The 19,949-nt window shown below is 48.9% G+C and overlaps 1 protein-coding gene and 1 long non-coding RNA gene across 7 annotated transcripts in view; both read left to right on the plus strand.

Annotated features, from left to right (window-relative positions):
* The first annotated feature begins 1,797 nt into the window (after window positions 1-1,797).
* Window positions 1,798-8,934, plus strand: LOC109553567 (uncharacterized). The gene is made up of 2 exons (XR_002180066.2): window positions 1,798-1,957; window positions 8,692-8,934. It is a non-coding gene; the product is annotated as an uncharacterized lncRNA (long non-coding RNA).
* A 5,149-nt stretch (window positions 8,935-14,083) lies between these two features.
* LOC139180189 (protein FAM90A5-like) overlaps window positions 14,084-19,949 on the plus strand; it is a 30,613-nt gene continuing 24,747 nt past the window's right edge. For 5 of the 6 annotated variants that reach the window (XM_070781643.1, XM_070781647.1, XM_070781644.1 and 2 more), the window contains exon 1: window positions 14,084-17,716. The gene's annotated coding sequence lies outside the window, so the exon portion shown is untranslated. The remainder of the gene's footprint in view (window positions 17,717-19,949) is intronic. The other variant, XM_070781645.1, reaches the window with a different exon arrangement.

A 19,949-nucleotide genomic window follows, 5' to 3' on the forward strand; every position in this document is an offset into this window, starting at 1 on the left:
GAGCCGCCAGCCCCCAGGAGCAGGGTGCCTTCTTCCCTCCTGCAGCGCTCAGCACATGGTGGTTATGTCATAAATATCGTTGAAATGCAGTCGAGTCCATCTCTGCTGCAGAGCGCTCCATGCTCAGTAGTCACGCAGGGCACGTGGGCTGGCCCGGGGCCCGTGAGCTGTAAGTGAAAGTGGCTGTTCTTACTCTCAGGAGCGCCGCACACAGGTGCACCACCAGTCCCTCCCCTGATCTGTGTAAACACCACACATGCCAGCTGTGCTGACCTGACGGGCTCTGTCTGAATCTCCCTGGTTCACAGACGGGGCAAGTCCAGCCAAGAGGTTGTCCTGGCCACGGTGCCAGGCCCAGCAGCTCCACAGGCCCCGCAGCTCCGCAGAGAAAGTGGGAGCCTTGAGCCCTGCCGCTGATGAGGAAGGGAACCGCAGGCCGGAGGCACACGTCTCTGTCCACTTCCTTCTCGTCCAGTTGCCTTCCCCCTCTCTACTCTCTGAGCTCTCCACCTTCAGTCACGTTCTGGGCTCACATTCTGCATCTCAGGAAACCCAAACCAAGACACTCCTTCTGCAGAAATGTTTATGCAACTCACCACCATTTCTCCGAATCACCTCCTCCTGGTTATGCTACCTTGGTCCGGGGCATCACCTTTTACCTAGACAGAGCCAGGAATCGAGCTCAGTCTGTCTCCAGTGTCTGCGAGACTTTTCCTTCTTAACATCCCTGAATCCATGTCTCCTTTCTTCCCCGCTCCACGACCTTAGTTAAGACCCTCATTGCTCCACCAGCTCCTCCCTTGGCCTCCCAAGTCCAGTCTTGCCTTTCTCCACCCACACTTCCCTGAGACGGTTTCTAAAATGGCAACTGGCTTGTGTATTTCTCCTGATTCAAATCTTCCCAGACCTCCCTATTGCCTAAGGAAGAAACCAAAGCCAAACTCACACACGCTTCCTCAGATCCCGGCCTTGTTCCCTGGTCCTCACTTGCTGCCAATCAAAGCGCCTATCCAGTGCCATGGCAACGGCCCGTCTGCTCGTCCATCTCAACTAGACTTTTGCAGGAAACCAACATAAATCTTGGTCCTCACTGCATGCCAAGACCCTAAACACCACCTAACACATAACAGGAACCACATATACACATTTGAGTCAGTGAGTGAAAGGATAAATGTTTGAATATGACGAACTCTGTCCCTTCCCCTAAATTTTGCTGTGCACTTAAAACTGCTCCAAAAAATTTGTCTTGACCAAAAAAAAAAAAAAGTTTAAGTGACAGAAGAAGCTCATAGATTATAAAAGATTTGAGAGATATTTTGATTTAAAAAAAGCAACACCAGCCAAAAACTAGAAGAAAACTCCATCCCTAAAGGTTGGAGGAAAGGCAACAGCCCGGCTTTTGTGAGGGACGAGGGTGAAGTCTGGGGCACCGCGTGGAGAGCGCAGCTCCCCTAGAGGCCTGACTCGCGGGCTGCCAGCTGGGGGGCTGCCTGGCTCAGTGCCCCGGGGCCACCTCTCCACTCCCTGAGCCTCTGGCAGCTGGGGTTCGAGCGTGCACTCCTGTCCTGGGAGCTCCATCTGAGCGGTTCTGCGGGGACCCAGAGCAGAGCAGGTGGGAGGAGCTGCCTCCAGGCCTGCAAGCCCAGCGCGGGATCCAGCTGCTGCAGCCGAGGGAGACGCGCGTCCACGTGACTCCCCGACAACTCAGGGCTTGTGGTGAAGGGTTATTTATTAGAATCTCTCCCTGGCCTTGGACGCAGCCCTTCATGTCGTCGGTGTGTGCGGTTGTGCAATCCTCCAGCCCTCTAAAGGTGGTGACCCTGCCGCCACTGGAGCCTCTGGAGCCCGGCCTCCCCTGAGCCTTCCTCCCTGGGCCTCCGGCCGCCAGCGGCCACCATGAGGGTCCTCCACCTGCTGCTGCTGGCCCTCGGCTTGCTTTTCTCCCAGCTGGGCCCAGGTGAGCCGGGACCCTGCAGCGCCCGGGGCTGGAACTCAGGGACGCGTCTGAGGTTGACCTCTGCAACCCAAGCCCAAGGCAGCAGGAAGCCCTCTCCAGGGCTAAGCTGCCTGTCGGGGGCAGACGGCACGGGGTGGTCCAACCGAGGGGTCCAGGCCATCCTGAGTGCAAGGAGTGCACCTGCCTGCCTAGAGCCTCCCTGGGCTAGTTCTCCCAGGAGCCTGAGGGCAGCTGAGCGGCAGGAGGGCCCTCCTGTCTCTCTCTCATCTTTCCCTCAGGGCTCCCTTCCCTCTGCCCTTGGCGGGGATGTCAGGTGCCAGGCACCCCCCACACCCCAAGCCCTGTCTCTGTCTTAGGATTCCAGAAAGTATCCTCTGTGAAGGGGACCCCTACTCCATCTGCAAGATGCCCCCTTACCCCCAAGAGGCGCAGCATCCCAGCCAGCCCAGAGGTGCACCTCATCTCTTGCCAGGGCCCGGGGTGGGCCTCCCAGGTGTTCTCCTGCAAGCAGGTGCCACCTGCCCTGCCCACAAGACCAGTTCCGCTGGAGTCTTTGACTTACCCGTGTGCAGACACTCAGGGATCCACCTTCCTTGAGAAATCCTCTCACATCCTCCAGGGTGGCCCATTCCCCAGTGCACCGCAGGGGAGCTCTGTGTCAGGCCAGGGGATGCCAGTTCCTCAGGTTCAAAGCAGCAATGCCCCTGGTGTAAGAGAAGGCGAGCCCCTGCCTGCCAGAAGAATCAAGAACACAGTTTATCCCATCCCTGCCACTCACCCCCAGGTCATCTCCAGCCAGTCACTTCTTCTGGCTGTTAGTTTCCTCGGCAGAGTGAGTGGGCTGCGGCAGAGGGCTCTAAGAGCCTTAAGCTCTGGAATTCTCTGCAAGCCCTGCTGTGCTTTCCTCCAGGCCAGCACGTCGTTGTGCAGTTGTGCCTCACTTACTCCAGGGGTTCCTCAGAGCTCCCCCTGGACAGCTGGGTTCCGAAGTATTCCAATGCAGAGCTTTAATGTTTCCAGTCGGGACCCTTAAGAGAGGCAGAGAATCCATGCAGTGTCCTGCTGTTATCATACTCATCTCACAGCACGTATGTTCATGAACAGCCGTGCAAAGTCTCTTACCGCAGCTCAGTTTACATTGAAAATGTTTGAAAGCCACTATATTAACATGAAGAGTTGTTTTCAGTCTGTGACATCTAAGTAGGATTACAAGCATCTCATCCAAAGCCTCGAAAAAGGGTGTTCCTGGGGACATGCAGGAGGAACTGTGCTTACTAATCACTCCTTCCAGAAATGGCAGCTGATCTGATGGCACGCCCAGCATAAACTGGACTGGCTTAGATACTGCCCTTGGACGACAGGCAAGCCCTGTCTGCACAGAAGCAGCAGCAAAGAGGGCCTCAGGATGGGGACCTTCAGGACTGCTCGCCGAGCCCAACTCCTCTTCTAGAAGGGGCGGAGTGGGGTCCTCCCCACCTCTGGGCTGGAGCTAGGGGTCCTGAGCAGCGGGGTCCATGCAGGTGGAGCACCGCCTCTGAGCCCTGAGATGCTCACACCAGGAAAAGGGCTGCAGGGAAGGGCAAGCTCGACACCACGTTTTCTGGGGGATGCAAAACTTCTGGAGGAGAGGAAGAGCCCAGGTGTTTTCTGCGTCAGAACACACTGTCGTCCCCAGCCTGTGTCCCAGGGTCGAGGTGCCCTGCACTCAGCTGGGGTGTTTCCCCTCCTTGTGGTTACGTGTTCATTGCTGTGTGCTGGTTGTTGCAGCTGCTGCAGCCGCCCCTGCAATACCCGCCCTGCCAGCAGGCTGCCCCAATGCCAGAGGCCTGGGGCTAGTGCAGGGAGGGAGGCGGCACTGCTCAGCCACCCCGAACCCCTACAGGGTCGGTTCACTCCTTTTCTGGAAGAGCCCTCAGACCGGGTCGTTTCACAGGTGGGGAATTGAGGCCCGTGAGGCTCCGGGGAACCAGCGCTTTGTGGTCACTGCAGGAGATCCTAAGACTTGGTGTTCTTGGGCAGTTTTTATCCCAGTCAGAGAAAAAGGCCTGTGTTGCCCACTGTTAGCTTACACGGATGGTCTTTGTGTGAACATGGAGTAATGTCACAGTGGCAAGGCCACCCAGGTCCCTGCAGAAGCTGGTCAGGAGCCCAGCAGAGGTGCTGAGAAAGGCTGAGGCTGTGTCCTCGTTGTTCAAGGAGTATCCGGCGAAGAGCTGCTGCAGGCAGGCATTGCCCCAGGATGAGGGGACGCATCAGGGAACAGCCCCAGAATCCATGGTCGCACATTTGAGAAGCAGAGCACAAGCAAACCGATTACAGAATTCCTTAGCTAATGACAGTGGTGCTGTGAAATGCTGTTAAGGGCACAGTGCTAGGGGAACACGTGATGGTGAGAGCTGTCGGGTCTCCAGGAGCCGGGAAGGCTTTGTTGAGGATGCTGAGAAGTGAGGGAATGATGAAAGTCATTTTTGAGTTCATGGAATTTTCAAAATAATAATAGCTGTGACTATGGGTTCTAGTCTCACTGCTGGCTATCTGGTAAGCATTTTGGTAATTTTGGATGAGTCTATATGACCTCTGGAAGCCCTAATTCCCATCTTTGCAAAATGAAATAATAAAGTAACTCATTCGAGTGTATTTTTAAAAATGAAAAAAAAAAAAAAAAACTGAAAAAAAAATAATAATATTTCTTTTAACTCTCTCCCAATTAAAAGTCAAGATATGTCACAAAAAGAATCAGATTTTTATCTTCTTTCCTTAAAAAAGTTTTAAAATTTTATTTAACTTTTAATTTTATATTGGAGTATACTTGACGAAAAATGTGTTATATTCAAGTGTACAGCAACATAATTCAGTTGTATGTATACATGTGTCTACTCTTTTTTCAAATCATTTCCAGTTTAGGTTGTTGCATAATATTGAGCAGAGTTCCCTGTGCTATTCGGTAGGTCCTTTTGGTTGCATTCTCAGTGGCTTCAGTCAAAGTCTGTCTCTGTGACGCCATGGAGTGTAGCTCGCCAGGCTCCTCTGTCCATGGGATTCTCCAGGCAAGAACACTAGAGTGGGTTGCCATGCCCTCCTCAGGAGATCTTCTTGACCCAGGGGTTGAACCCAAGTTTCCTGTGCTCCTGTATTGCAGGCAGATCCTTTATGTGTTGAGCCACCAGGGAAGGCCTTTGGTTATCCACATCAAATATAGCACTGTGTACATGTTATCTTCTCCTAAAGACACAACAGATGTGGCAGATTCCTGCATGGCAGCAGTGAGCTGAAGCTCAAGAGTGGCTTTGCCTCCACACAGGATGCACTCCTCAGGACACCGCAGACCCCACCAGTCCCTACTGCCTCACCTCAGCCCATTTCACAGAGCTGTGTTATTTGCCTGGCCGAGGTGGGAATCTGGATTTTCAGCCCCAACTTAATTAAACCAGTGAAAGTGAAACTGTTTGGAGTCATTTTTGGCCAGGGGTGTTTCTGAAGAGCTCTGGTACCAAAGTTATTTATATCTCAGCCCAGAAAAGAATTCAATGAGAGGCAAAGTGATAGAAGTGATTTATTAGAATATGACATTTGTGAGGTTTAAAAGTGGGCAGACAATGGGGTGCTGCACCCCAAAAACTTACTGCCTTCATTTATAAGCAATGGAAAAGTGGGGAGGGGGAGAAGAACTTCTTTGACTTTCTTAGGTGGGCATCATGCTTCCAACATTTCTCTTCCTCCAGGTTGAGCAGGGGCGTTTTCTCCTCCCTTCCTGGTCAAGCTAGGTCCACAAATTAATTTTACTATGTGTGCAGAGACCATGTCTGGGGGTCATTGACTCACTGAGCTCACTGGGCAGACGTGAGTCTCATGCCGCCGTTGTTTTACTGTTTTGAGCCATGCCTTGAGCCTCTGCTGCATGGTTTTGTTGCTAAGCAAGCGCCGAAGAATTGATGCTTTTGAACTGTGGTGTTGGAGAAGACTCTTGAGAGTCCCTTGGACTACAAGGAGATCCAACCTCCATTCTGAAGGAGATCAGACCTGGAATGTCTTTGGAAGGAATGATGCTAAAGCTGAAACTCCAGTACTTTGGCTGGACAGAGGAGAGGCCCTGTAATCTGGAGTACTTTTTTATATATTCTACATAGCAGCCCTGTCAGCTGTAAGCATGACAAATATCTTCCCTCACCTTGTGCCTTAGTTTTTCACTCTCTGAATTTTCCACATTATTTTAAGGTGGTTAAGTGTGTCATATTTTTACCTTTAGCGTTAGTACTTTGATGCCTTAAGAAATCTTTTTCTAGCCCAAAGGCATGAAGAGTGTTCAGTGTTGTCTTCTGAGGGCTTATTGATTTTCCTTTTACATCTAGGTTTATAATCATCTAGCAGTGATTTTTAATGTGCACGTATGGTGTGACTAAGGGTAAAGGGTTTATTTTTTCCATTATGAATATTTAATTGTTCCAGAACCAACCATGGAGAAGACCATTTTCCTCCACTGTTATCCTGAGCCACTGTTGTTCAACTTTCAGTATCTGCATGGATCTCCTTGGGCATCTTCTGCTATTCTGTTTGTATATTCGTCTGCCCTGTTCCGTTGGTATGTTTGTATCCTCACCATCTGGTCTAATTACAGTGGCTCTATGCTGCTGCTGCTGCTGCTGCTAAGTCACTTCAGTTGTGTCTGACTCTGTGCAACCCCATAGACGGCAGCCCACTAGGCTCCTCTGTCCCTGGGATTCTCCAGGCAAGAATACTGGAGTGGGTTACCATTTCCTTCTCCAATGCATGAAAGTTGAAAGTGAAGTCGTTCAGTCGTGCCCGACTCTTCACTACCCCGTGGACTGCAGCCTAACCAGGCTCTTCCATCTATGGGATTTTCCAGGCAAGAGTACTGGAGTGGGTTGCCATTGTGCTCTATAATTAGTCTCAAAATCCAGTAAAGCAAGTTCTCCTGCCTTTTTTGCTAGGACTGCCTTAGCTATTCTTGGTCCTTTGAATTGCCACAAAAATTTTAGAATCAGCTCTTCAAGTTTCACTGCAAGAATCTCCTGGGATTTTCATGGTTTTGGGCTAGCACCGCAGCTTGCTGCTGCTGCTGCTAAGTCGCTTCAGTCGTGTCCCACTCTGTGGGACCCCATAGAAAGCAGCCCACCAGGCTCCCTCGTCCCTGGGATTCTCCAGGCAAGAATACTGGAGTGGGTTGCCATTTCCTCTCCAATGCATGAAAGTGAAAATTGAAAGTGAAGTTGCTTAATTGGGGGAAAATTAAAAGTTTAAAAATAATTAATCCTCCAATGCTTAAGCATAGTATTTCTATTATTTAGGGCCTCTTTAAATTACAAAAAAAAAAATACTATATTCTTTACAGATAGAGATATTGCACATTATTTTTTAGATTTGTAACCAGGCATGTTTTATGCTCTTCTATAAGGTGTTTTTATTTCTTTCTTTTTTTTTTTCCTGTTGATTGCAGAAGTAAAATTCTTTTTTTTCTTTTTGTATATGATCTCATGGACAGCAAATTTGCTAAGCTTTCCTTTTAATTCCTTTTAGACTGCCTACATATAATCATAATATCTGCAAATAGAGACAGTTTTTTTTCTTCCTTTCCAACGCTTCTACCTTTTGTTTCTTTCTTTCTTATCTTATTCCCATGGCTAGTGCCTCAAGTACAATGTGGAATGATAATGACTAGCAGTTACGCTCGTCTGATTGCCATCTCATGGAATGTTTCAGTGCTTGACCATTAAGTGTACAGTGTGCTCTAGGCTTCTGTAAGTACTCTTTATCAGGTTAAGGAAGTTTCCTCCAGTTCCTTATTTGGTAGGAGTTCTTTCTTTCTTTTTTTCAATCATGAATCAATGTTGAATTTTTTCCAATATTTTCCTGCATCTTTTAACATAATATAACCATTGACTGATTAGATAATGAGAACATTTAATCTCTATTCCTCTGTCAGTTAGTTAGGAAAAAACTGACACATTTCTTGGAGAATTAAATGCAGCCATAATGGGATGGGCATGTACACACTGCTATATATAAAATGGTTTATATAAAATGGTATATATAAGTACTATACATCCAACAAGGACATATTGTATAGCACATGGAACTCTGCCCAATGTTACACGCCAGCCTGGATGGGAGGAGCATTTGGGGGATAATGGATACATGTACATGTATAGGTGTGTTCCTTTGCTGTCTGCCTGAAATTATCACAACATTGTTAATCTGCTATACTCCAATATAAAATAAAAAGTTTAAATTAAAAAAAAGTAACCATAAAAGTGCTATTTACCCACCCAAAGAAAGATGACCAGCCACAGAATCTTGAAAATGATTGAGATCACATAATCTAATCTCCTTAATTTTAAATTTGAGAACTGGGGTTCAGAATGTTTGAGTGCTTTGCTAAAAATCACACAGACTCATTCTAGAATAAGGAACATAACCAAAGCACTCTGATGAGATATGTTGCTATTCCTTTTTGGCCTTATAATGTACTGAATCTTCAAAGATAATGCCAAAAAATGAGGGCTCACTAAGTGTGGAGACACCATAACCCACCAGCATTGAGGGGGCTCTTCAGATGCCGTGTTTCATGAGCAGCTCCACAGGTCATCTTGGTGTAAAGCTCTTGCAAGGGAAACCCCTGTGATGTGCTTTGCAAAGGGCTGTCTGTCCTGCTTTCCCCTGAAATCCCTGTGGCCGCAAGCCAGGAGTCTGACATGGTTGCTTTTCCCTCCTCTCAGGTGCCGGCCAGCTTACGGCTCTCGGCCAGCGGTCTGACAGCTACATATGTGCCAGGAAAGGGGGGACCTGCAACCTATCGCCCTGCCCCCTCTACAACAGGGTCGAAGGCACCTGCTACAGGGGCAAAGCCAAGTGCTGCATCCGTTGACTCTGAGCTGGGAGCGACGGCAGAGGGCACTCAGGAGCCACATGGAGTATTTGTAACCATTGTTTTAATAAAAGGATTTTGTGAGGAGGACGTCCTTGAGACTAGAATGAGTCTTGTATCTCCTTTTGGAAGAGATTAAGAAAGTTTGAAGTTTGAAAGGGCAGACAGGCCAGGCTGCAAAGCCCACCGAGTATGGGACTGGGGGATGCTGACGAGGCCATGAGCCATGCCACCTCCACTCTGATTCATCACCAGATCTACAGGTGAGCAATGCAGGGGGTCCAGGTGAGACCGAGAGCACGTGATAAATGACACAGCCTCAGGCCCCCCTCATTCGTAGCAGAAGCTCATCCCAGACCCAGGGATCTCAGCAGCCTGTCCATCTACTGAGCCCAGAACTGCTGCCCCTGCTCCTCCCTGGGCCGGGACAGTGGGCTGTGGGTTGGTTAACCTTAGCACTTGAGAACTTTCCTGAGGACCATAAACCTATCCCGAGTAAGGAGGCCTAATAGCTGGTTCCTGGAGGACCATTTCTAACTCAGGCACCGTCACATGATCTACTTACACATCACTCACAGAAGCATTCTCCAGGACCACTGCCCCTGCCTTTTGTCATCTCTGCACCACGAGGCCTGCAGACACCCACTGCTGGGAGAAAGAGGGTTGCCTTCCCTTTTCTCCAATAAATTTCTTACAACTCCTGATGATACACACACTGTCCTCTCCTTCATCTGGCAAGAACAAGTCCACATTCCACTTTGATCAGTCACAAGCACACATAAAAATCAAGCAGTATAAAAATATGGGGGAATTCCCTGGTGGTGCAGTGGTTAGGGGAGTGGGTAGTATCAAGTCCTTGTGGTTTATGAGACAACAGATGGTGTTTAAAGTTGATAAGTGAAAATAAGAAGGGTAAGCATGTCATTCAGAGAAGGAGCAGAGGTGAATGTGAAAAACATTGAAAGGCAGTGGCTTCCTGTTAAGTACTTTTGAAGAATTTTGTGAAAACAAAATACATGTATATTTGTGTAAAATGTATGCAGAGTTTGCATGGAGAACATATATTTTGAAGATGCAAAACATGACTGTTGTCCAGTGGAAAAGCCAAAGTCATCTGAACACGCCATGACCAGTGCCCCTCCTCAGGCAGTATCTACGAGATTTGCATCTGAGTTGTTTCCTGCACTGACATTTTGCCGAAGAATGGCCTGTTCCTAGGAGGTATGAGCTGAAGCATTTAGGGCTGGCTGAAATGTCACAAAGCTGGCAACTTCCTCTATAATTGCTCAAAGCAAATTAAATTTGCAAAGCGATTACAACTGGTGGATCCAGAGGGAGGATATATGGATACGCACTGTACTAATCTTGCCTGTGTGTCCATCTGAAGCTTCTCAAGATGAAAGTCAGGTTGGGGTGAGGATGAGAAACATCATCAGAACCAAGAGTTTTGACGTAAGAAAAGATTCATATAAAATCAAAAGGTTATATTAAAATCCTATAGCCTTAAATTTGATGTATTAGTATAAAATCCGGACTTTTCCCCTCCTAACAAGTGTATATTTCTCAGCCCCACTCCTACAAATGCAGAGACAGTGAAGTAGCAATGAGCACCCCTAGCACACAGGCCATGGGTCGTTACCTTTGCCACTAGAAAGAACCACAATGTCTTATAGAAGTGGCAGGTTCCAAGTGTGGAGCATGAGATGGACAAGATGAGTCTGGTGTCTCATTGTGCTAGATAGTAGAGAAGCTATGAAAGGCTGGTGAATGTCCAGAGAACACTGGCTCCAATCTGAGAGGGACTCCCTAGGCTAGGATGGAGCATTTTCCATCCTGGCATAGAATTATGACTATAACTGATTAAATATATAATATATAAACACATTAAATACACAAAAATATAACAGTAAATTATATTTTAAACACCAAATATAGAAAAATCCATGAGGTCGTACTGATACTTAAAAAGCAATACTATTTACACTTGGAGTTTGTTAAGGGGCCAACTTATCACTCTGGAAACTGGTATATAAGAGAAAAGATTAAGCATTTATTCTGCCCTTCTTGTAGAAACTGTATTTTAGGGTAAACAACCATTCAGTTCAGTTCAGTCACTCAGTCGTGTCTGACTCTTTGTGACTCCATGAACCACAGCATGCCAGACCTGCCTGTCTATCACCAACTCCCAGAGTTTACCCAAACTCATGTCCATTGAGTCGGTGATGCCATCCAACCATCTCATCCTCTGTCGTCCCCTTCTCCTCCTGCCCGCAATCTTTCCCAACATCAGGGTCTTTTCAAATGAGTCAGCTCTTTGCATCAGGTGGCCAAAATACTGGAGCTTCAGCTTCAACATCAGTCCTTCCAATGAACACCCAGGACTGATTTCCCTTAGGATGGCCTGGTTGGATCTCCTTGCAATCCAAGTGACTCTCAAGAGTCTTCTCCAACACCACAGTTTTAAAGCATCAATTCTTCAGCACTCAGCTTTCTTTATAGTTCAACTCTCACATCCATACATCACCACTGGAAAAACCATAGCCTTGACTAGACGGACCTTTGTTGGCAAAGTAATGCCTCTGCTTTTTAATATGCTGTCTAGGTTGGTCATAACTTTCCTTCCAAGGAGTAAGCGTCTTTTAATTTCATGGCTGCAGTCAAAAAACAACCATTATATGAGTGAAATATTTATAGAAAATTCCAGCTAATAAATGAAGAATGGATAATAGAATTGGAAAATCACCATTTTCATCCCTGAATGAAATCATAGAACTAAAACAATGTCATTGGATGGCTTTAAAACATGCACTGGAAAGCCTGGCAGGGAATTTGATGATAGAAAATTAAGGCTGAGACCAACTCAACTCAATGATCAACCTTGTCCTCACTGTAAGCTTACAAGACTCGAAGTTCATGGACCTCCTACTGTGATTCAGAGAAGTGCACACCACCACCCAAGAAATATTCTGGCCAAAAGCATGTCCACTAAAAAAAAAAAAATGCACAACCTAAAAGTTGAGAATTATGTTTATTCGGCCAGTAGTTTTAGGGAGAGAGCCTCTCAGATAAAACTGTTGGAAAAGGAAATGGTGAACCCAGTATATATGCCAGGATATATAGGAATTTTTGCGATAACAACACGTAGTGAGAACAAAAGGTTACTGGTAATAAAAGAAAAACCGATATCCCCAGTTAAGGAATTCAGCACTTTTCTAGGTATGGGAAGATGCAAGAGTTTGGGCTCACTAAAATCATTCCTCGGCTCTCTGGGGCCAGGATCCTGTGTTTTCTCATCCTGCGTTTCCTCAAGCTGCACCATCAGGGGTGGCTGCAGTCTGATGACTACTAGATAGTGGATATTTCTTGTTTCCTTCCTGAGTTCCCTCAGGGTTCAGCAGCAGTTGAACCTGAAACTAATCAAGTTTCTACATCCAACAATTTACAGGAAATGCAAAAGTTAGAGAAACAAGTAAAACAAGTGCTCAAGGAAGCAATAAGTCAAAGTCAGAACATGAGATGCTGCACAGGAAAAACAAACTATTTTTTGTTTACAAAAACAATGTTTTTTGTTTACAAAAAAAAAAAACAAAAAACAATGGCCTGAGGAGAAAGGATTAGAGAGAAAAGAGGCAAAACAACCAATGGGTGGGCTTTGTTGGGATTCTGTAACAAAAAGCCAGTTACAAGAAAACATTTTTGAGAGGGCCAGATAAGTTTGAATATGGACTGGGTAATATCAGAGGCTTCTTATAGACTTGATTAAGGTACCAGCAATGTGGCAGTTATGTTGGAAGAGAAAGGGCCTCATCAGCTAAAGAAGCTCACTGAAGGGCTGAGCAGTGAAATGACAGGGTACCCTGGGTTTGCTTCAAAACAGTCTAGCAAAAAGAAAAAGAAAGGGAAAATGCTCTGTGGTGACCTCAGTAGGAAGGAAATCCAGGAAAGAAGGGATACATGTATTCATGCAGCTGATTCACTTTGCTGTACAGTAGAGACTGCTGCTGCTGCTAAGTCGCTTCAGTCATGTCCGACTCTGTGCGACCCGAGATGGCAGCCCATCAGGCTCCACTGTCCCTGGGATTCCCCAGGCAAGAACACTGGAGTGGGTTGCCATTTCCTTCTCCAATGCATGAAAGTGAAAAGTGAAGGTTAAGTCGCTCAATCGTGTCCCACTATTAGCGACCCCATGGACTGCAGCCTACCAGGCTCCTCTGCCCATGTGATTTTCCAGACAAGAGTACTGGAGTGGGGTGCCATCACCTTCTCTGACAGTAGAGACTAACACCTGGAAAATCCCATGGACAGAAGAGCCTGGTAGGCTGCAGTCTATGGGGTCGCTCAGAGTCAGACACGACTGAGTGACTTCACTTTCACTTTCATGCACTGGAGAAGGAAATGGCAACCCACTCCAGTGCTCTTGCCTGGAGAATCCCAGGGACGGGGGAGCCTGGTGGGCTGCCATCTCAGGGGTCGCACAGAGTCGGACATGACTGAAGCGACTTAGCAGCAGCAGCAGCAGAGATTAACACAACGTTGTAAAGCCACTACAGTCCAATTAAAAACTAAATGAATACATAAATGAAAATTAAAGAGTAAACACTTCCCATTTCAGTCAAAAAAAGAAAGAAAAGGAAGAGAGAGAGAAAGACATGAAAAGTACAGAAGTGAAAAAATTGTAAAATGTTGAGAAATACCAAAGCTAGGAAATAGGAATATTGGGATTCCATATGTTTGTGTGTATTTGAAGCCCCTTCAGCCGCAGGGTCACCTCCGCCCCCCAGCCCTGTCCCTCAGGCGCCATCCTGTGAGGAGGACGCCCGGAGCCCCAGGCACCCCCAGGTCCGTCCGGGAGGGAGCAGGTCCGAGCGCGCCCATCTCACAGGAGGGGAGCGCAGGTCTGCTTGCGGAGCCTGCTCCCCGGAGCCAAGTCGTCCCTGTGGGTTTGGATGTGAGTCTCCGAGTCCTCTCCTGCTCTCTGCTCTTCCCAGTGAACAGCCAGGCTCCACTGCACCAAGAAAAGGACGAGGGGAGCTGAGGGCTGCCGGGTAGCCCGCAGTGTGTGGGCCCCGCGTCCGGGGCGTCTGCCGAACCCCACAGCTCTGCGCGCACCCCGTCCAGTCCCCCAGTGTACAGCGCCCGCCTCTCGCACTTTTCAAAAGAGGACCGCAGATCTCAAGTTCCGCCTGGCGCTCACTCCGCCCTGTCAGTGAGCACCTGCGTCTCTCCGTTAACAGTCCGTTTGTCCAGGCTCTTTGCAGACTCGCGTTCAAGAGAAGTCCGGTCCCGCCTGACGCCCGGAACGTGGACCACCCGGTCCCTTCTCCGGCGCCGCCTCGTGGCGCGCACGGCAGGGCGGGCTCCAGGGCCGCTGGCACCTTCCAGCGCAGGACCTTCTCAGTAGCTCAAAGCCAGCGCTCTGACTGTTCGAGTCTCCGTTTTCCAACTTGCCAAAACCTCTTGTTCAGGACCTCGAGGAAACGTATTTCAGACGACTGAGGGACTTGATGGATTCCCAGATGTCAGGTCTGAAGGCCACAGACTTGTCTGGACCGCGGTTCCCCCGTCAGGGAGGTCTCGCCGGGTCTGTTCCGCTCCAGCCTCCGGGGGTGTGGTCGTGGGCCGCGTTTTTGTTGAACAAGAGGAGATCCGAGCCTCCCTTCGTGGTGGCCCCGCAGGACAAGGGCTGAGTCCCCTGGAACAAGGGCTGAGGGCTGGGGCTGCTCCGGGCGGGACCGTCTGCCTCTCTGGACAGAGCTGCGTTCAGAGATTAGACAGAGCAGCAGAAATGCGGTATCCTGGTGGGAAGCCGCTCTCCCGCTGGCCCTTGGCAGCCCGTCACAGGGAGGAGTGAGACGCTGTAGGAGAAACAACAGGGCCTGAGGTTCGCAGCCTTAGGCAATTGGAGCCCAGGATTTTCTTAGAGCTGCGTCCCAGCATTGATGTTGGCAGGAAGCTGAGTCCCGCCCCGGTTGGAGGTGACTCACTTTCCCTGGAGGAAACCTAGTGCCCCAAATATTCCTTCGCTCTGGGAAGAGCACAGACAGAGGCTCCTGTGACAGGTGACTAATACTTACTTTTATAAATTAAACTGCCAAATAAACTAGCTGAATAAACTATGTCCTGTCCTTTCCCCCTACCGGAACAAAGACACATCCACAGCAACCCGGAGAGCCAGGTTGGACAGAGTCCTAGGACTCCTGAAAGTCCCTCTGGATGGACCAGGACAGGAGTGCGGGTGTCTCGGCTGGCACCCCCTCCCTTTTGTCATACCCTCCAGACCACGAATCACCCCAAGGGTCTCCTGCGCTCCTTCACAGAGACAGTGCGCTTTCTTCTTGGTGATCAGTAACTCTGGGGTCACCAGGACCCAGAGAATGATCGACAGGGAAGAAGGGACACGGGTCTGGCCAGAGAGGAGACCCCCTTCCCCCACCCCTGCAAACACAGGCCCTGGGAAGGACCCCCCTTGCCTGCACAACTGAGACAGGCAAACTCAACTGAATCTAAAGGTTGAGTCCTGAAAGCTCCCTGGGTTGAGTGGTGGCCCAGAAAGTAGACTGCTGCTGTTGCTGCTGCTGCTAAGTTGCTTCAGTCGTGTCTGACTCTGTGCGACCCCGTAGACTGCAGCCTACCAGGCTCCCCCATCCCTGGGATTCTCCAGGCAAGAATACTGGAGTGGGTTGCCATTTTCTTCTCCAATGCATGAAAGTGGAAAGTGAAAGTGAAGTTGCTCAGTCGTGTCCGACTCTTATCGACCCTATGGACTGCAGCCCACCAGGCTCCTCTGTCCATGGGATTTTCCAGGCAAGAGTACTGGAGTGGGGTGCCATTGACTTCTCTGGAAAGTAGACTAAGTAACCCTAATCCAGCTGGGTGGAAACAGATTCCCATGAGAGATGTCTCAGCCCTGCTACTATTCAACAGAAAAATGTAAGTTCAGGGTGTGTGCATGTGTGTGTGTGCACATGTGTATATGTGTGCATGTGGGTATACAGGCACGGATATCTGTGTGGCCAGGTGTGTGTGTGTGCACATGTGTTTGTGTGTGCACATGTGTGTGTGTGTGTGTATTTACAGGCACAGGTATCTGTGTGCTCCAGGTGTGTGTGTGTGTGTGCGTGCATGCGCATGCATCTCTGCACAGGTATGTGTGTGAGTGTGGGTATACATGCACAGATGTCTCTGTGTGCAGGGCTGTGTGTGTGTGAATTTGTGTGTGTGTGTGTGCATGTGGGTATACAGGCACGGATATCTGTGTGCTCCAGGTGTGTGTGTGTGCCCGCGTGCACATGCATGTGTGCACAGATATGTGTGTGGGTGTACATGCACAGATGTCTCTGTGTGCAGGGCTGTGTGTGTGTGTGTGTGATTTCCCCTCCCAATCCCAGGCTTATTTCTCCCTGCTGAGTGCATGTCACTGGCTGTCTACACTGGCCCAGGGGACACTAGGCACTGACCTCTTCAGTCAGCCTGCAGGCTGGTTCTGTGTGAGGCCTCGATCACGGCCACCTGCAGACTCTTAAAACAAGAGGTTGACAGACATTTCTGTCCATTTTCTGGACCCTGCTGTCTGCAGTCTCTAGAGCGAGTTGAAAAACCTGTTAAACTGGATCTAGTGGCCTGCAGCAGCCTAGGTCTGTTATTTGAGTCTTTTTTTTTTATCCTATAGAAGGACTTTACAAAAGATTTTCACCCCTCACTTTTCCTGGTTTAAGTTCCAAACCACACTGTGATATGAACCTAGTGTCCAGATGCTTTCACCCGATGTGGGAGGGAAGGCCTCAGAGCACAGAGATCCAGGGCAGGCCCGGGGCCCAACCTAGCCCACCCGCAGACATACCCCACTGTGGTCCACACATCAGTTGACCAGAAACATGCTTTGCTGCTTAGAGGAAACTTATCTACAAATCTACATGCTCACTAAGAGACTTTCTAGCAGATTCCAGAAAGCCAGAGGCATGAATGCAGACATACCCAGACCTCTCCTTCCTGCACTGACCCTTCACCCTCACAGAGGTGAGCTGCTTTTCTCTGGACCCAGGAGCACCTGCTTCCTTGCACATGGAGACGCCTGACCCGAGCCGGGTGAGGCCCCACAGACCTGCCCAAAGGAAGTGTCTTGGGCTCTTTGCCTGATGCAGCAGTTTTGAGCTGCTCCTCTTAGTGGGGAAAAGTGGCCCCATTCTTGCTAGGGTGGAGACTTCAGGGCAGAAACCCCAGGTGTGAGGATGACTGTCATTCCATACAGCAAGCCTGCGACCTTATTATATGAAACGCGAAATTGCAAAGAACGTAAAAATCGTGCCCTTGCCTTTGGTGACCTTGCTCTGCCCTTGACAGTATAATCCTCCTCTGTGAGCCTGGACTGAGATCACTTTTCACTTCACTTTAAAACTTGTGCTACCATAATTACCCACCCAAGAAACAGACCTTTCGTTTACACATGGTCAAAGGGGGAAAAATACAGTTGCTGGTATTCCTGGAGGCTGTTTAACAATGAATGTAATACAGAGCTCACCTTCCTCCAGCTCTTTGGAGCTAATAGGTGTGTTTGGCTACTTGACTGTGGGAAAACCCGACTGTCAGCTCGAAGACCATGACAAACATGGGGCGGTCTCCTCTGTCCCTGTACCTGTGCGTCCTGGAACACGAGTTCTGGGAAGGAGAGGCCAGTGAGAACCAGATCGTTCTGGGTCAGAGAAATGGAAAATATATCCTGAGGGGTTTGATGTGAAACTGCACCTTCCCCCAGGCTGAATTTAGAGGTGCACGCTCTAGTTTGATCCTTGGGTTCAGAAGATCCCCTGGAGGAGGGCACGGCAGCCCACTCCAGTGTTCTTGCCTGGAGAATCCCCATGGACAGAGGAGCCTGGCAGGTACAGTCCATGGGGTCCAAAAGAGTCGGACGTGACTGAAGCGACTTAGCACGTAGCGTGAAATAGTTTCCAACTGCTGCCAGAGGCTCGGTCCTGGAGGCAGGAAGTTTCTAGATGAAGGTGTAGGTGGGTTTGTTTTCTCCTGAGGCCGCCATCCTTAGAGTGTGGACACCACTCACCTGCTGCGTCCTTCTCGGCCTGCCCCTCCTCAGGCTCTGGGGTCTCCTGCTTTTCTTCTAAGGGCACCAGTCTGCTGGGATGTGGGACCCACCCTCTGGGGATGACTTTAACCTAATCAGTGTTTTATCTGCCCCTTCCCCATAGACAGCCCCATTCTGGTCCCTTCAATCTTTATTTATTTATTTTTAATTTTTGGCCACACCCTGCAGCATGTGAGATCTTAGTTCCCTGACCAAGGATCAAACCTGCTGTCTCTGCATGGGAAAGTGAAGTCTTAACCACTAGATCCCCCATCAGGGATGTCGCATTCTGGTCTCTTCAATGTGAGGGATTCAACATACGAATTTGGGGAAGGGGACACAATCCAGTTTATAAAGTTCATTCATTTTTTGGGTTTTGGTTTTTTTTGTTTTGTTTTGTTTTTTTGTTTTTAAACCTCTTATTTTTTTATTGATTTTTTTAAAAAGTAGAAGTACAATTGACCTACACGATATCACTTTCAGGTGTACAATTTAGTACTTTGATATTTGGATGATGATAATGGGTCATGTTGTTGTTCAGTTGCCCAGTCATGTCCGACACTTTGTGACCCCATAGACTGCAGCACACCAGGCCTCGCTGTCCCTCACCATCTCCCCAAGTTGCTCAAGTTCAGGTCCATTGCATTGGTGATGCCATCCAGCCATTCCATCCTCTGACACCCTCTTTTCCTCCTGTCTTCAATCTTTCCCAGCATCAGGGACTTTTCCAATGAGTCAGCTGTTCAAATCCAGAGAAGGCAATGGCAACCCACTCCAGTACTCTTTCCTGGAAAATCCCTTGGACGGAGGGGCCTGGTGGGCTGCAGTCCATGGGGTCGCTAGGAGTCGGACACGACTGAAGCGACTTAGCAGCAGCAGCAGCAGCAGCAGCTGTTCGAATCAGATGACCAGAATACTGGAGTTGCAACTTCAGCATCAGTTCTTCCAACAAGTATTCAGGGTGATTTCCCTTGAATTTGACTGGTTTGATTTCCTTGCTATTCAAGGTACTCTGAGAGGTCCATAATGGATCATACTCTATATAAAATAATTATAAAATATTGGCTATATTCCCCATGCTGTGCATTGCATCCCTGTTAGTTATCTGTTTCATACCTTGATTATCTGTTAGTACAATCGAGTGTTGATTCTGTTCCTGGAGGCCAGTTTGGAGTATTTCAGGAAGCTCCTAGAAACACTTTCCCAAAGAGCGTGTCTCCTAAGTATTGTATATTAACAACCACAATGTACTATAATAGACAGTAATGGGAATAATGAAGATTAACAAAATAACAATGAGGACGATGATGAATGTGTGGAGGGAGATGTGCTTATTATATCAATGATGGTGATAAACCTATAGCAAAGGGGATGAAGGGACAGGCTTCCCGAGTCTGTGACAAGGTCGTGATATCAGTCCTCGAGGCAGCAGAGGTCTAGATTTAACAGGGAAATATGTTCTGGGGCAAAGCCTAGGAGCAGGAAGAGAAAGGAATCCATGTCCACAGGAGGGCATGGGGGCGCTAACCCTATTGCTAGCCATGGAAGGAGGGGCTTCTGGGCACAGACAGGCGTGGTCGGGGACCCCCACAGGACACCACCAGCTCCCTGGAGTGAGGATAGCTGGCTGACAGGGCAGCCTCCTCCTGGGACCTGCAGTTCCCAGTTTTGTTTCCCCCTGCCCCGCTAATCATGGCTGAATTCCGGCCATCTGCCCTGACTGGGCCTGCAAGGGTCTGATTTCAAGACTGCCCACTCTGGCCACAGAGATTGGGGGATGTTGTTCTCACAGCTCTCTGAGCTGCAGGGTGATGGGGCCCACAGTCCCTGGGGGACTTTACCCGTCAGCACGCGCAGGGGGGGATGCATCAGCAAAGAGGTGCCTGTCTCAAGGTGACATCCTCCCTCCTGGGGCTGACCACAGGGATGGACGTCCAGCCCTGGACACTCTGGTCTGACTAAGGACACACACGAAGGGCCATGTAGGCACAGTGGTCACTGTGTGCTTGGCCAGCGCTTGCTGTCAGGCTGAG

The sequence above is a fragment of the Bos indicus genome, chromosome 27 (assembly GCF_029378745.1).
Source record: "Bos indicus isolate NIAB-ARS_2022 breed Sahiwal x Tharparkar chromosome 27, NIAB-ARS_B.indTharparkar_mat_pri_1.0, whole genome shotgun sequence".
Lineage (NCBI taxonomy): Eukaryota > Metazoa > Chordata > Mammalia > Artiodactyla > Bovidae > Bos > Bos indicus.